The sequence below is a fragment of the Ananas comosus genome, linkage group 9, assembly GCF_001540865.1.
Source record: "Ananas comosus cultivar F153 linkage group 9, ASM154086v1, whole genome shotgun sequence".
Classification (NCBI taxonomy): Eukaryota; Viridiplantae; Streptophyta; class Magnoliopsida; order Poales; family Bromeliaceae; genus Ananas; species Ananas comosus.
In genome coordinates this window covers 9,048,006-9,064,425 of record NC_033629.1, presented here as the reverse complement: position 1 = coordinate 9,064,425, position 16,420 = coordinate 9,048,006, and the positions used below count along the sequence as shown (strand labels likewise).

Sequence of the window (16,420 nt, the reverse complement as noted above, 5' to 3'; positions counted from 1 at the left end):
CCATCTGTTTTCGATGATAGAGCCTCCAAATCGACGATCAGCACCCTTGAACATGATCTATACCACTTGAAGTATCTAGAAACCAAATTTCAAATTTTTTCAATGATAGAACTTCTGAATCGACGATCCATACCGTTAAACGTTATTTACAGCATTTAAAACTTCTCGAAATCAAATTTTATAATTTTTCGACATCATTTACCTTACGATCAAGAGGTCACAAATTGTAATATATCGAAACCTCGGTAGAGGATATTGGGCTTTAGCCAAATTGACTAAAGCATCCAAGAGAAGTAATTGAATAAGTTCCAATTAGCATTCCAACCTTGTTGGAAAGGTTAGTAATGAGTTTAGAAGAGTTAGAAGGGTTTTAGCGTTGTTCGGTGCGGAGTAGACTCGAAACAACGCGAAGAACAGAAGTCTGCACATTTTGTACCAAGGTTTAAAGTGCTGTGGAATGGGGGCGTGCCGTTACGTCCCTGGCACGGTACGGTACGGCACGGGCACGCTTGCGTGCCGACACGTGGCACGCTTGCGTGCCGACAGATACGCATGACCTCCTACTGGCACGCTTTGGCACGGACTTATTTTAGCTTTTTTGGTTCCAATAAACTCTTATAATATTATTTTGAAAGATTTAAACAAAATAATATAAATATTTACTATGTATATCTTACTATACTCATCAATTAACATGCATGAAAGCTTTTTGTAAGTAAAATACAACTATACCTGATGTAGAATAGAAATTAAAATATAATAATAAAATTCACAGTACAATAATTATTTAAATTTACATATTTACATAGAGATGACTGCTTAATTTCACATAGATCGTCGCGCTGGATCATATGGCATATTGTTATCTGCAAATACAAGATTTATTTGACAATATTGATATAAGTATTGCTGGTATTGTGAGAAATTCATATATTCCCAATATTACATCTATATTTTTTGTTTTTTTATTCTTTTTAAAAATATCTGATCAAAATTTGTTTAGGAAATCGATTTTTGTTTCTTTGATTCATCGAAAGTTTCGTGGTGCGACAAATTTTGATAAAATATTTTGTGAAGAAAAAATAGATGTCTGTGGTGGAAGCGGAGGGCTCGGGCCAACAGGTGCTCGGGCCGACAGGTATGGATCGCCTATGTCAATTAAAAATTTGCTCGAGACCCCCCCCTATACCGTGCTTTGTCTCGAGCGGCACACAGGTGCGTGCCGCGAGACAGAGAAGGGGTCCGAGACCCCCCCTGTACCGTGCCCCCTTCTTGGGGGCACGGTACAGCACGCCCCCGTGCCGTACGGCACGGGCGGCACTTTAATCCTTGTTTTGTACCGGTACAGATACAGGGTTGTACCGGTACAATAGTGCTGACCGAGGGGAAAAAGCTCTTGGGTTTGAGAAAGGCCGGATTTGTACCGGTACAAATTGGTTTGTACCGGTACAAATGCTGCGAACCCGCAGAGAGTTGCTCTCGGGTTTGCCTCTGCGCAGAAAATGTACCGGTGACAGGGACACGTGTACCGGTACACTTTGGGCCCCGTAGCAAAAATGGGTCTGCTGCAATTATGGATTTTTAGGGGGCTTGGTTGCTATTGTTGCAACCTATAAATGACCAAACACACCCCTCCCACCTGTTTTACACAGCAAATCCCCTCTCTCTCTCATTTCCCTCTTTCTCTCTCTAGAGATCATCTTCAAAAGCTAGCAGGAGAAGGAGGAGAAGGTTTTGGAGGAGGATTTGGAGGATTGGAAGATCTAGAAGCTCTCCTACAAGGTGGACTTGGGAGTGCATTGGGCTAAGGTGAGTTGTTATGTAAGATTGGTTCTAGGGTTTGGATTTCTACCCTAAGTTTTAGAGTTTTGAGCTTCTTGCAAGATTAGAAACATCGTAGAGGCATGATGTAACGTACCGAAACTTCGGTAGAAAATATCGAATTTTAGCCAAATTGACTAAAGTGTGCGAAAGGATTAGTTGGGCAATTTCCAATTAATATTCCAACAAATGTTGGAAGGGTTAAAAATGAGTTCCAAAAAGGTTAGAAAGGTTTTAGCATCGATCGGCGCGAAATAGAATCAAAAAGATGCAAAAAATTGCAGTCTGGGCAAAGTGTACCAGTACAACATCGATGTTGTACCGGTACAACATTGCTGACCAAGAGGGAGAGCTCTCGAGTTTGGTTCTGCGCAGAAGTGTACCGGTACAGCCCAGATGTTTACCGGTACACTTTGTAAAAATCCGAACAGCAGCTCTCGGATTTGCCTCTGCGCGATCATGTAACCGGTAACACCCTACCCTGTACCGGTACACTTTCGGTCTGGCAGCAACTTGAGGTCTGCTGCAAATTAGAGAAAAGGGAGGGTTTTATTGTAATTGTTACAACATAATAATACCCCAAACACTCCTCCCCTCTCTCTTTCACAGCCAACACACCTCTCTCCCTCATTTTCTCCCTTTCTCTCTCTAGAACTCTCTTTCAAGGTGGTGGAGGAGGGGATTTGAAAGAAAAACTTGGGAGACTTGGAACTTTTGAAAGCTTGGGGACTCTCCTACAAGGTGGACATTGGAGAGCTTGTGGCTAAGGTGAGGTCTGTTGTGAGAATAAGGTTAGGGTTTGGATTTGAGCCCTAGATCTTTTGGTTTTGGAGCTTCTACAAGTGTAGAAACTCTCTTGAGGCATGAACTCTATGAAAATCCATGGTAGCTTTATGTGCTCTCATAGTGATCATCTAGGGTTCATAGTAGATGCCCTAGAAATGGTTTAAAAGGCTTAGAAAAGGTTCTAAAAGAGTTCCTAGAGGTTCAACAAGCTCTCTTTTGCTTGTTCTAGAGATCAAAATCTAGGTTGGAGCAAATGGCAACATTAGGGCACCAAATTTGGGGCTTTTGCCTCCGATCGTTTGCGAGGCAAATTGACCTTGTGAAAACCTAATTAGAGATATTTCCGATGCGTTGGAGCGCTCGGTTCGGCGAAACGAAAAGGTCTAAGTAGAGATATTGAATAAAAAGCCTAATTTGGCTTATTTTGGGTACAGATAGCCACAACACACGGAATAGGAGCCCAAAAATTTCAAGAATTGAACCGTAGCATCCCTACAACTAACTAAGGTGGGTGGTGCATACCGAAGACCTCGAAATTCCTTTTATGTCTAAAGTGTCATATTTGAGCATATGTATGTATTGAGCATATTGCATAGTAGGGTTACTTGTGAGCTTCTTATTGCATGTTGTGAGTATAAATGCATGGGAAATTGTCACGCTCGGGTACCAGCGGAAGCATACCCGGTACATGCACAGACCCATCATATACCTGCAGTATATAAGACGTCTACAGAAATCATGTCAGAAAAGTAGTAATTACAAGAAGATTATAACCTGATATCAGAGCAAAGTATATATATATATATATATATATATATATATATATATATATATATATATATATANCACGCCCGGATACCAGCTGAAGCATACCCGGTACATGCACAGACCCGTCATATACCTGTAGTATATAAGACGTCTATAAAATCATGTTAGGACAAGAACAATTATAAAGAGATTTTAACGTGATATCAGAGCAACATATAAACTAATAGTACTACTAACAGGAGAAAAATAAGTACAAATCCCAGACAAATCAACAAGAGATAGAAACCCAAAAGCTGTAAATACATCACTCTAAACCACTATATACATCACACATGTCACCTTACAAGAACTAAATACAATGGTAGTCTCTCTATGTATGGGTAACCTCGTCAGCAACTCAAAATAGCGAGGTGATCACCTATCAGGACTACACGCTACGTTTAGCTAGACGCGACTCCCTTGCAGCGATCCCTAGCCTCTCCCGTAGAGGATGGCTCTGTAAAAACAACAACAAAGAGGACGTGAGAACTATTAAACAATACTTTCCGGTGGGTAAGCCGTCCGCCTCGGCGAATTATACCACTAGGCTCATGATGTACTACAGGAAAAGTAAAAACAGTTATAGCATGCTAGATATAACAATGATAATTAGCGATGAACATGTAATTATAATCTCAATGTATCAACTAATTAGAAGCAAATAATGTGAGTACTATAAGCATAAACATGTCATGTAAGTGAGTGCTGCACACCAATTAATGGTGACCCTTTATTACTGTCAGTTAGTAGTTTAATTTAAGTCACATGGATCTACACGGGGTAGTCCAGCTTGCGCCGCGCCTAATGGCCCCGTAATAGTATACACTCCCCACGGCAATCCACTTCGGCACCCAATCCCACATGGCGAGCAATCTGTCGCGTAGGCCAACTCCGGAGTGCTGGCTTGTGGGGAGCGACCCTCACAAGCATGTGCGAATGAGCACAATGGCAAGTAAGCCTAATCCATAGTCTAACAGTTTTAGATAATCATACCATAACATGTAAGGTTCTCATACTCGACCCATAGGTCGGAATCTAAACATAGTGAAAAGGCTTATATCCACTGGATTCAACAAGTTATGGAAGTAATGCATATGTACCTATGTCATGTAAGGTCCAGATATTTAGACTAAGTATCATTACTATTACTCTTGCTTCTATTCGCATTATAAAAGTTCCATTCACTCAATAAACCAATGTGATTATAGCATTCAATACCCGATGTTGAGTACTTATTCATAAAATTACACATCCAAGTAATTCTATAGTATCATATAGAACATAGGGGTTTCACTTGCTCTGGTAAGGTTAGATCCACCTATTACTTGACGATCCTTGTCAAACTTACTTTCGCAAGAAATCCGAAGCCTTCAATTTTCCTAACATCAAATCCGAAATCAGCTAAGAGTTGACTTCTATACCAATGGTAAAACTTCACATAATCATAGAAAATAGACTAAATCCTCACCTAGGCTTAGACTGAAACTAAACCTCTGCTTAATTCAGGTTGAAGTACTCCCAAACTCAGTTTAATTCAGCCCAAAAAGGGCTCAATGTTTAGCCCAAAGTGATCTCCGCACCTACTGCGAACTAGTGAGAAAACTGTATTGAAACAATTACCAACACATCTAATTTCAGCAACATCTCACCTTACACACGACTGTAGCTTGAACCCCTGCTTTGGTTCATGTTAAGGTACTCACCTTAACCCCCAAAAGCTCCTAAATATTAGCCGAGAACAATCCGATAGCCTTTGGCAAACTTGCTGCGAACACTACTCAAACAGTGTTAGTACACCTATGCGATTCCTTAAAATATGCTGAAATTCAGCTTGCATAGATTCCTAACCTGAATTCTCACTTCCCTCTGGTTAAATTACATTCCAAATCAGCTCATAAGATTGTAATACTCAGTTTAAAGTGAAGATTCCAGCTGCTGAGAACACAAACTCCCAAAATCAGCATTCATACTTCATACTTATAACTTCTATCGCACCAATTATGCGTCTAAGTACTCAATTACCTTCTCGCAGCTTTGGTAGTACCTTCCCCTAGCTTCGGATTGAACCTCCACAGTCACAGCCCCCTTCCCGAGCTGCCAAAATCTCTCCCCCACTCCTGCTAGTTACAAGAACTCAAAATCACACCTAACTCTATCACCAACACATCAAATCTTAAATTAATTAAGTTGTTACCTTAGCAACCTTTCCCTCAGCTACCTGCTGCAAGGGAGCTGCGAAATCCACCCCAAGACACCTTCTTCACCTTCTGTAATAGCTCCTTGACCTCCCAAAGCAATTAGCATCAAAAGAGGAGAGGAAAATAGACCAAAACCCTTGATTCCACTTAGAGAGAGAACACTTCCTAGAGAGAGAAAGTAAGAGAGGTGTAAATCCTTGGTACAGAGTCCCAGCAACCTTATCTGAAGGGCACGGGTCGAGCTAGAGGCTTATAGATAAGTTAGAGAAGAGAAAAGACCAAATTAGGCCTGCTGCCACACAGCTGCTGCCTCTGCTGCTTGTTGTACCGATACAGATACATATTTGTACCGGTACAACAATGCAAAATAGTGAAATAAAGCCACAACGATGCACTTTCTCGCTTCCCGCCCTCCGATCACTCTCAAACCTGTTCACCAACTTCTCTAAACCCTTTAGAAGATGTCGGCTAATTCCAATTGGCCTTCCCCCACTCGAACTTTGCAATTTGCCAAAGTTCAGTGTACTACATTCACCCTTCCTAAAAAGGAGTTTCGTCCGCGAAACGAGAAACATTACCTCGAGTACTCTTTAGAAAAGATGAGGATAGTGCTCCTGCATCGCATTTTCTAATTCCCAGGTTGCTTCACGTTCATCATGGTTGCTCCAAAGCACCTTTACATAAGGGATCTCGCGATTTCGGAGTTGTTTTACTTCCCGAGTTAGAATTTTTATAGGTTGCTCTTCAAAGCTCAAATCCTCCCGTAGTTCTATTGGAGTACTTTCCAGAATGTGAGTCGGATCAAATATATACTTCTGCAGTGTAGATACATGAAACACATTATGCACGCTAGATAGGTTTGGTGGTAATACCAGCCGATACGCTACTGGCCCGATCCGCTCCAATACTTCATAAGGTCCAATGAATCGAGGCCTTAAATTTCCTCGAATACCAAACCTCTTCACTCCTTTTGTCGGCGACACTTTCAAAAATACATGATCTCCCACTTGGAATTCCAATTCCCGTCGACGTTTATCAGCATAACTTTTCTGTCGACTTTGTGCGGTCACCAACCTTTCTCGTACAAATCGAACTTTAGATTCGGCTTCCTGCAAGACATCAGGACCCAAGGTTAACGTCTGACCTACTTTACTCCAATGAAGTGGTGATCTGCATTTTCTTCCATAGAGGGCTTCAAACGGTGTCATTTTAATACTTGCTTGATAACTAGTGTTATAAGCAAATTCTGCCATAGATAGAAATTCTGGCCAACCGCCTTGAAAATCCATCACACACGCACGCAACATATCCTCGAGGGTCTGAATAGTGCGCTCGGTCTGTCCGTCACTCTGAGGGTAGAAAGCAGTACTAAAAACCAATCGGGTACCCAGAGTCTCTTGTAAGCTCCTCCAGAAATGTGATACAAATCGTGGGTCTCGATCTGATACAATAGAAGCAGGTACCCCATGTAATCGCACAATTTCATCTAGGTACACTTGTGCGAGTCTCTCTCCTGACCAAACTGTATGAATCGAAATGAAGTGGGCAGATTTGGTTAATCTATCCACAATTACCCAAATCGCATCATGATCCGCTTGCGAGTGAGGCAACCCTACAATGAAATCCATAGTAATCCTTTCCTACTTCCATACTGGTATAGGTAAACCTTAAAGCTTTCCCGCAAGAAGTTGATGTTCAGCCTTGACCTGCTGACAGGTTAAACATTAGCTACAAATTCTGCAACCTCCTTTTTCATCCCAGGCCACTAATAAGTCAATTTCAAATCCTTATACATCTTTGTACTTCCCGGATGTAAAGCATAGGGCGCCCGATGTGCTTCTGTAAAAATTTCCTCTTTAAGTTTTGAATCTGCGGGTACACAAAGTCTATTGCAGAATTTTAATAATCCTTGTTTATCTACTTGAAATTCACCAACATAATCACCAGTAATCTTGGCGCGAATCCTTTGAAGAAATTCATCTTGTACTTGCTCTTCTTTAATTCTCTCAATTATAGTAGGTTGCACAATCAAGGACATAAGCCGCCAAGGTGTGTCAGGAGCTACAACTTCCAACTTCAACTGTTCCATTTCCTTTACCAAAGGTGGTTGCGAGGTTATCGACATTACCAAATTTTCCGTCGATTTTCTATTTAAAGCATCTACTACAACATTTGGTTTCCCTGGGTGATAAAGAATAGTCAAATCATAATCCTTGAGCAACTCTAACCATCTGCGTTGTCTCAAGTTTAGTTCCTTCTGAGTAAACAGATACTTTAAGCTTTTATGATCTGTATATATCTCGCACCGCTCGCCGTACAAATAGTAATGCCATAGCTTTAGAGCAAAAACTACAGCTGCTAACTCTAGATCGTGTGTAGGGTAGTTCTTTTCATAATCTTTTAGCTGACGAGCTGCATATGCAATTACCTTTCCATTTTGCATTAGAACACACCCTAATCCATTCAGTGATGCGTCGCTGTAAATCACATAATCCACTCCGGTAACAGGTAGCGCCAAGATCGGGGCGGTAGTCAATCGTTCCTTTAGCTCCTGAAAGCTTCTTTCACATACTTCATTCCACACAAACTTAGCTCCTTTGTGTGTAAGTCGGGTAAGTGGAGTAGACATTTTAGCAAATCCCTCCACAAATCGTCGGTAGTATCCTGCTAAACCGAGAAAACTCCGAATCTCGGCTTCACTGGCCGGTCTAGGCCATTCCTTGATTGCTTCAATTTTCTTGGGATCCACAGCAATCCCGATTTCTGAAATCACATGTCCTAGAAATGCCACCTCTTGCAGCCAAAATTCACATTTCTTTAATTTTGCAAACAACTTCTTTTCCCGAAGGACTTGCAACACCAATCTCAAATGGTTTTCATGCTCCTCGTCGCTTCGAGAATAGATCAAAATATCATCAATGAATACTACCACAAATCTGTCCAAATAAGGCTTGCAGATACGGTTCATTAAATCCATAAAAGCTGCTGGGGCATTCGTCAGTTCAAATGGTATAACTGTGAATTCATAATGCCCATACCGTGTTCTGAAAGCAATCTTAGAAACATCTTCAGGTTTGATCTTCAGCTGATGATATCCAGATTGCAAATCAATCTTGGAGTACACTTTTGATCCTTGGAGCTGGTCAAATAAATCATCAATCCGTGGTAGCGGATACTTATTCTTGATTGTGACTTTATTAATTTCACGATAATCGATACACAATCGAAAGGATCCATCTTTCTTCTTAACAAACAACACGGGTGCTCCCCAAGGTGATATACTCGGTCGAATGAAACCTTTATCCAGAATATCCTGTAACTGTGCCTTTAGCTCCTTCAACTCCGCAGGTGCCATTCGATAGGGTGCTTTTGAGATTGGGGTAGTCCCAGGAACAAGATCTACCACAAACTCAACCTCCCTATCAGGCGGCATACCTAGTAACTCAGCTGGAAACACATCATGAAACTCCCGTACTACCGGGATGTTATCAATACTGGCCACTCCTCCGTCACTGACAAAAATATTAGCCAAATAGGCCACGCAACCCCTCCGTATCAACTGTCGTGCTCGCGAAGAACTAATTGTCGTTGCGAACAATAAACTCTGACATCCCCTGTATACAAATTCCTGTTGATCCGGTTCCCGAAAGGTTACCGTTCTGTTCGTGCAATCTATAGTAGCATAGTACTGTATCAACCAATTCATACCCAATACTACATCAAACTCACCTAGTTTGTGCAGTACTAATAAGTTCGCTGGCATAATCCAGTCGCCTACCCGAACTGGGCAACGAGGGTAATACTCACGAATATCCAGGGTATGGTCGGGCACGATCACTCGTCCCGGATGCAAAGTGGGTACTAATTGAATGCTATGCAACTCGGCAAACAGCCGATCAATAAAAGAATGCGAAGCACCAGTATCAAATAATGCACGAACACGAACATCGTGAATCATAATAATACCTGCTACGACCTCCTCTGCTGCTGCGGCCTCCTCCATCTGGGCGGCATACATACGCCCACTCGAACCCTGTCGAGAACTCTCAGACTGTCGTTGTCCAGGTGGTCGTCTAGACTGATACGATGCTGACGGAGTCCCCTGACTCGTAGTTGAGGATGCAGGTGCTGATGCTGATGATAGTGCTGGTGAAGAACCCCTCGGGCACTCAGAATGAAAGTGGCCCTCCTGACCACAAAGAAAGCACTTGCTCCCACGTTGTGGACACTGCGGTGGAAAGTGGGGTCTACTACAGATCACGCAACGTGGCGGCCGACGACGCTCGAGTGCTCCACGGGGTGCAGAAGAACCTCGCCCCCTCGACTGACTCGGCTGGCCTCTCGGGTACTTCAGCGGTCTCCTGAAAGGCTGCTGCCCACTACTCTCAGCCCCAGGCCTCTTTTCTTTGCTTCGATCCATCATTTCCTTTTCTTTCATAATCTCCGCCCCTTTCTCAACGATCAATGCTCTGTTCACTACATCCCGGTAAGTGGAGAGGTTTGACGCCTGGACCAATCTGAAGATCGCAGGTCGCAAACCCACCTCAAAAATACGGGCCTTATCCTCATCATCTCGAACCACAAAAGGGACACAATGCAGTAATCGAGAAAACTCTCGCTCATATTCAGCCACTGTCTTGTCCCCCTGCCTCAGATTTCTCAGATCCCTCTCCATCTGTCTCTTTACACTCTGTGGGAAGTAGGTCGTCAACAGCAACTCCTTAAACCTCTTCCAAGTGATCGCAGACAAGTCAGTACGGGGATCCTCTCGGATATCCAACCACCACCTGTAAGCCTCGCCATCCAGATGGTGTGTTGCGAACCAGACCCGGTCGCACTCCTCAACAAAAGTATCATAAAGTAACATTTTCATGCGCATCAACCATTTCTCAACCACCCAGTGATCAGCTTTCTCGCAGTCGAAGATACGGGGATTGCAACGACGAAATTCATTTAGGCGTTCCATCATCTGCTCTCGCTCCTCGGCCCCTACCATCTCCGGTAACACTGTCCCCGCCACGGTCACAGGCACTGGCGGTGGTACCACTGCCTCCTGTCGAACCTCTACCCTCGGCGCTGCTGGTGAGGTATTTGGTACTGGTGACTGTGCTCTCCAAGCCGTATCCCCCTCGGGTACTCGCGGGGTAGAATCTGATAACCCTCTATCAGTCATCTGCCGTAGTAACAAATCCTCCAATCGCTTCATTCTTTCCTCCTGTCGGCGTGCAGCATCCATCTGTTGTCGCACTGCCGCTGCCTGCTGTGTCACCAAATCTGTCAACACCGCAAGCTGATCCTGCAACTCACGGACCTCACTAGATCCGGAGGTAGCGGAGGTCTCCACTTCCTCCGCATCAGCTGCCTCGACCGCTCCAGTAGCCATAGAACGAGTTGTAGGCATATTAAACTGCAACAAACATAATAAGCGTAAGTTAATAAAACTCACACTATCGAAACCCCACTCAATACCTTAACCACCCAATCAGGCGAAAGTAATGAAATGTGCCACCCACTAACTTCCGATGTAACGTTGTCGGCCGCCAGCGTGGCTCTCTACAAAGTTAGTAGTTGCACCTTTCAATTAAACTCCTCCTATTCGGAGTTTATAAAATACCCAATCGAAATACTTTCGCTTTAAAATTAAATAGACCTCGTCTCTCGCGAGCCTATTTCCTATAGTCCAACCAGCCTAAGGTTTACTAGGTCCACTAAGACTCAACCCTAGGCTCCGATACCACTATAATCTGTCACGCCCGGGTCCTAACGGAAGCATACCCGGTACATGCACAGACCCGTCAGATACCTGCAGTATATAAGACGTCTACAGAAATCATGTCAGAAAAGTAGTAATTACAAGAAGATTATAACCTGATATCAGAGCAAAGTATATATATATATATATATATATATATATATATATATATATATATATCAACTGTACTATTACTAGAGAAAAGTAAGTATAACCCTACAAAGCTCAACAAAAGATAAAACCCAAAACTGTAAATCCACTGTTCTAAACAAATATACATCATAGAGTCACCCAAAACTATATATACAGAAATGGTAGTCTCTCTACATAGGGTACACATCACTCTCGTCCATATGTCCAGGTAGCGAGGTGATCACCTAGTAGGGCTCCACGCTATCTCTAGCTAGACGCGACTCCCTTGCCGCGATCCCTAACCTCTTCCGTAGTGGATGGCTCTGTGAAAGCAATAATAAAGAGAGCGTGAAAACTATTAAACAATAGGTTCCAGTGGGTAAGCCGCCAGCCTCAGCGAATTACACCACTAGGCTCAAGATGTACTAATTGAAAAGTAAAAAAAAAATAGTTATTGCATGCTAGATCTATCAATGATAATAAACTATGAACATGTATCATACTATCAGATGTATCAATCAAGTAGAAGCAAGTAAGGTAGTTGCTATGAACATAAACATGTCATGTAAGTGTGTAACTGTACATTGATTAAGGGTAATCATATATTACTATCCGTTAGTACTTTAGTTTAATTCGTAACGACCTACTCAAGGTAGTACAGCTTGCGCCGCGCCTAATGGCCCCGTGGTAGTATACACTCCCCACGGCAATCCACTTCGGCACCCAATCCCGCACGGGCGAGCAATCTGTCGCGTAGGCCAACTCCGGAGTGCCGGCTTCTGGGGCGCGACTCTCACAAGCATGTGCGAATGAGCACAATGGCAAGCAAGCATAATCCATAGTCTAATAGTTTTAGATAATCATACCATAACATGTAAGGTTCTCACTCTCGACCAATAGGTCGGAATCTAAACATAGTGAAAAGGCTAATATCCACTGGACTCAACAAGTTAAGAAAGTAATGCATATGTACCTATGCCATGTAAGGTCCAGATATTTAGACTAAGCATCATTACTATTACTCATGCTTCTATTCACATTATAAAAGTTCCATTTCACTCAATAAACCAATGTGTTTATAGCATTCAATTCCTGATGTTGAGTACTTATTCATAAAGTTACACATCCAAGTAATTCTATAGTATCATATAGAACATAGGGGTTTCACTTGTTCTGGTAAGGTCAAACCCACCTACTACTTGACGATCCTTGTCGAACTTACTTTTGTAGGAAATCCGAAGCCTTCAATTCCCCTAACATCAAATCCGAAATCAGCTAAGAGCTGACTTCTATACCAATGGTAAAACTTCACATAATCATAGAAAATAGACTAAATCCTCACCTAGGCTTAGACTGAAACTAAACCTCTGCTTAATTCAGGTTGAAGTACTCCCAAACTCAGTTTAATTCAGCCCAAAAAGGGGCTCAATGTTCAGCCCAAAGTGATCTTCGCACCTGCTGCGAACTAGTTAGAAAACTGCATTGAGACAATTACCAAAACATCTAATTTCAGCAACATCTCACCTTGCACACGGCTGTAGCTTGAACCCCTGCTTTGGTTCAGGTTAAGGTACTCACCTTAACCTCCAAAAGCTCCTAAATATCAGCCGAGAACAATCCGATAGCCTTTGGCAAACCTGCTGCGAACACTGCTCAAACAGTGTTAGTACACCTATGCGATTTCTTAGAATATGCTGGAATTCAGCTTGCGTAGATTCCCAACTTGAATTCTCACTTTCCTCTGGTTAAATTACATTCAAAATCAGCTCATAAGATTGTAATACTCAGTTTAAAGTGAAGATTCCAGCTGCTGAGAACACAAACTCCCAAAATCAGCATTCATACTTCATATTTATAACTTATATAGCATCAATTATGCGTCTAAGCACTCAATTACCTTCTCACAGCTTTGGTAGTACCTTCCCCTAGCTTCGGATTGAAACTCCGCAGCCACAGCCCCCTTCCCGAGCTGCCAAAATCTCTCCCCCACTCCTGCTGGTTACAAGAACTCAAAATCACACTTAACTCTATCACCAACACATCAAATCTTAAATTAATTAAGTTGTTACCTTAGCAACCTTTCCCTCAGCTACCTGCTGCAAGGGAGCTGCGAAATNTCCCCTAGCTTCGGATTGAAGCTCCGCAGCCACAGCCCCCTTCCCGAGCTGCCAAAATCTCTCCCCCACTGCTGCTGGTTACAAGAACTCAAAATCACACTTAACTCTATCACCAACACATCAAATCTTAAATTAATTAAGTTGTTACCTTAGCAACCTTTCCCTCAGCTACCTGCTGCAAGGGAGCTGCGAAATTCGCCCCAAGACACCTTCTTCACCTTCTGTAATAGCTCCTTGACCTCCCAAAGCAATCAGCATCAAAAGAGAAGAGGAAAATGGACCAAAACCCTTGATTCCACTTAGAGAGAGAACACTTCCTAGAGAGAAAAAGTAAGAGAGGTGTAAACCCTTGGTTCAGAGTCCCAGCAACCTTATCTGAAGGGCAGGGGTCGAGCTAGAGGCTTATAGATAAGCTAGAGATGAGAAAAGACCAAATTAGGCCTGCTGCCACGTAGCTGCTGCCTCTGCTGCTTGTTGTACCGGTACAGATACATATTTGTACCGATACAACAATGCAAAATAGTGAAATAAATCCACAGCAATGCACTTTCTCGCTTCCCGCGCTCCGATCACTCTCAAACCTGTTCACCAACTTCTCTAAACCCTTTAGAAGATGTCGGCTAATTCCAATTGGCCTTCCCCCACTCGAACTTCGCAATTTGCCAAAGTTCAATGTACTATAGAAATACTAGTAAGAAAGTGAGAATTTATAAATCCTATGTATGCATAATAAATGACAAGAACTTAGTGAACTTAGAGAACAAATGTATCATGTTGACATAAGTGTAGAGAGTGGCATCGACGAGTCAAGAATGCTAGAGTTGAACACTTCGAAAACAAGTGTGGCATGAGTGTGTCAGTACAAGAACAAAGTAGTGTACATGACACTAGTGAAAGAAAAGAATGCAAGTAAAAGTGTGATAGAGACATTATGACATACAACCTTAGAGTTAAGGGTCATATGTGCATAGCTTCCTTATAGTTAAGGAATGGATTGAACTTGACATCCTTATAGTTAAGGATTTGATCATACTCACCTGTAAGTCCTTGCTCGAGGGCGGTAGCTCCCCCTGGGGCGATGTGCTCTGGAGTTGTCATCACTGGGACGTGGAATCCCTCAGAGGACGGTCCCATCGGGCATAGTAGTCTTCCCGATACTTGGGATTTGAATTGGTGAGTCTATTGAGGGCGAAACCCACGGGCTAGCCTAGAGATTGGGAACCGAAAAGTGATTTTGCATTCATCATGAGCATTCTATTGCGCATAACATTGTTTATTGTTCAGGCATATTAGCTGCATTTGTTTAGTTGGTTACTATCTATTTTTCTTCTATTATGCCTGATTTAGACCTAGTGGGAAAGTCGGCATGGTCGGCGGTCGAACCCACTGGAAACTTTGTTGTAGTTCTCACCCCACTATTTCCACAGAGCCAAGACCGAGCGAACCGGTGGATGATCGCGGTAAGGGTATCGCACCCTAGACAGAGACCGCCCGAGATACTTTACATTTTGTAGTTGCATACCCTCTTACATCATCCTTTGTATTTTGATGATTATAGACGTTTAAATGAAAGAACATGAATGATGTAAAAGGATTTATATTGAAAGCAAGAAGTTATATTTTGGAGAACTTGAGTTGTAGAAAAAAATAATGCAAAGAATGTAAAGAATCTAAATGTTTAAAGATGTATGCATGTATATGGTTAAAAGGGAATCATATTACTTGTATGTTGAGTAGATAGTACTTTCACTCTGGCTACTGCTTGCCCTCGTGCAAGCCATTATGTATACTTCCGCATGTGCAAATTTTATACTCTATTTGTACTTGTTGTTGAGCCTTGGGTGGACAGGAGAGGCTCTGTTCGTTCGGTGTCTGTTCGACGGGTCCGAACTGGCCAAATAGGACCGGGTTCGGGGCGTGACAGATATAATGGTATTAGAGTGTAAAAAGCCAAAAAGTGCACGTATAGGATGGACCTAGAGACCTTTAGGAATGGAAAGACCTTAAGGATCTTGGGAACGTGAGTGACGTTGGACAAAACATAGCGAAAGCTTATGATTGGGTTGATGTTAGTATGTCTCTAATATAGTTAGGGACTAGTTTTAAGTTGATATTTGTTTTTTATTTTCCTTGTGTTGTGATCGGCGGCCAACTACATGATGCTTGGAAATAAAAATAAATACACTTTTGCTTTCGCCGGATTGGGTAAGTTCGAGTATGTTGGTTAAGTAATTAACGTGAATTGCTTCGTTTCAGGAAGCAATGCTGCCTCGTGGTCGACCCCGAACAAGGTCGATGCCCGAGGAACCAAGTGCGGCTCCTGTGCAACCCGGAGCGGGTGGCGACGGGGAGCTTCGGGAGCAGATGGCCGCGCTTATTGGCGTAGTGCAACAGCAAGCGGAGTTGGTTCAGCGTCAGGGGGAGCAGATACGACGGCTTTAAGAGGCCTTGGAGCGACAGCAGGCGGCGACGGCTCACGTGGAGGCCGAGCCCCCTACGCCCCCTGCGGTGGTGCCGACCGTAGCGAAGGGTGTGGCCGCGGCGGCCATTCCAGTTACGGCGATTCCGGCTGGATCGGGGACTTCAAATCCCGATAGTACGACGGAAGAGGCGGAGCGGGAGCGCGCGTTGGCGGCTCTCATTCAATTCAAGAAGTTCAACCCACCTATCTTCGAAGGGGGGATGGTGGAACCGGCGGTAGTGGAGTCATGGATCGACTCCATGGAGAAACTCTTCGAGGACCTATACACCTTGGAGAAGGACAAGGTACACCTCGCCACACACTGCCTTGAGAAGGCGGCGAAGGT

At 43.1% G+C, this 16,420-nt stretch overlaps 1 long non-coding RNA gene across 3 annotated transcripts; it reads right to left on the bottom strand.

Annotated features, from left to right (window-relative positions):
- Positions 11,550 to 13,612, bottom strand: LOC109715896. Of its 3 annotated transcripts, none has more exons than XR_002217791.1 (4): positions 13,566 to 13,612; positions 13,021 to 13,488; positions 12,839 to 12,951; positions 11,550 to 11,819 (listed from the first exon to the last, which is right to left on the bottom strand). It is a non-coding gene; the product is annotated as an uncharacterized LOC109715896 (long non-coding RNA). The 3 variants fall into 3 exon arrangements; XR_002217790.1 differs by lacking the exon at positions 11,550 to 11,819 and adding an exon at positions 12,528 to 12,749; XR_002217792.1 differs by lacking the exon at positions 12,839 to 12,951.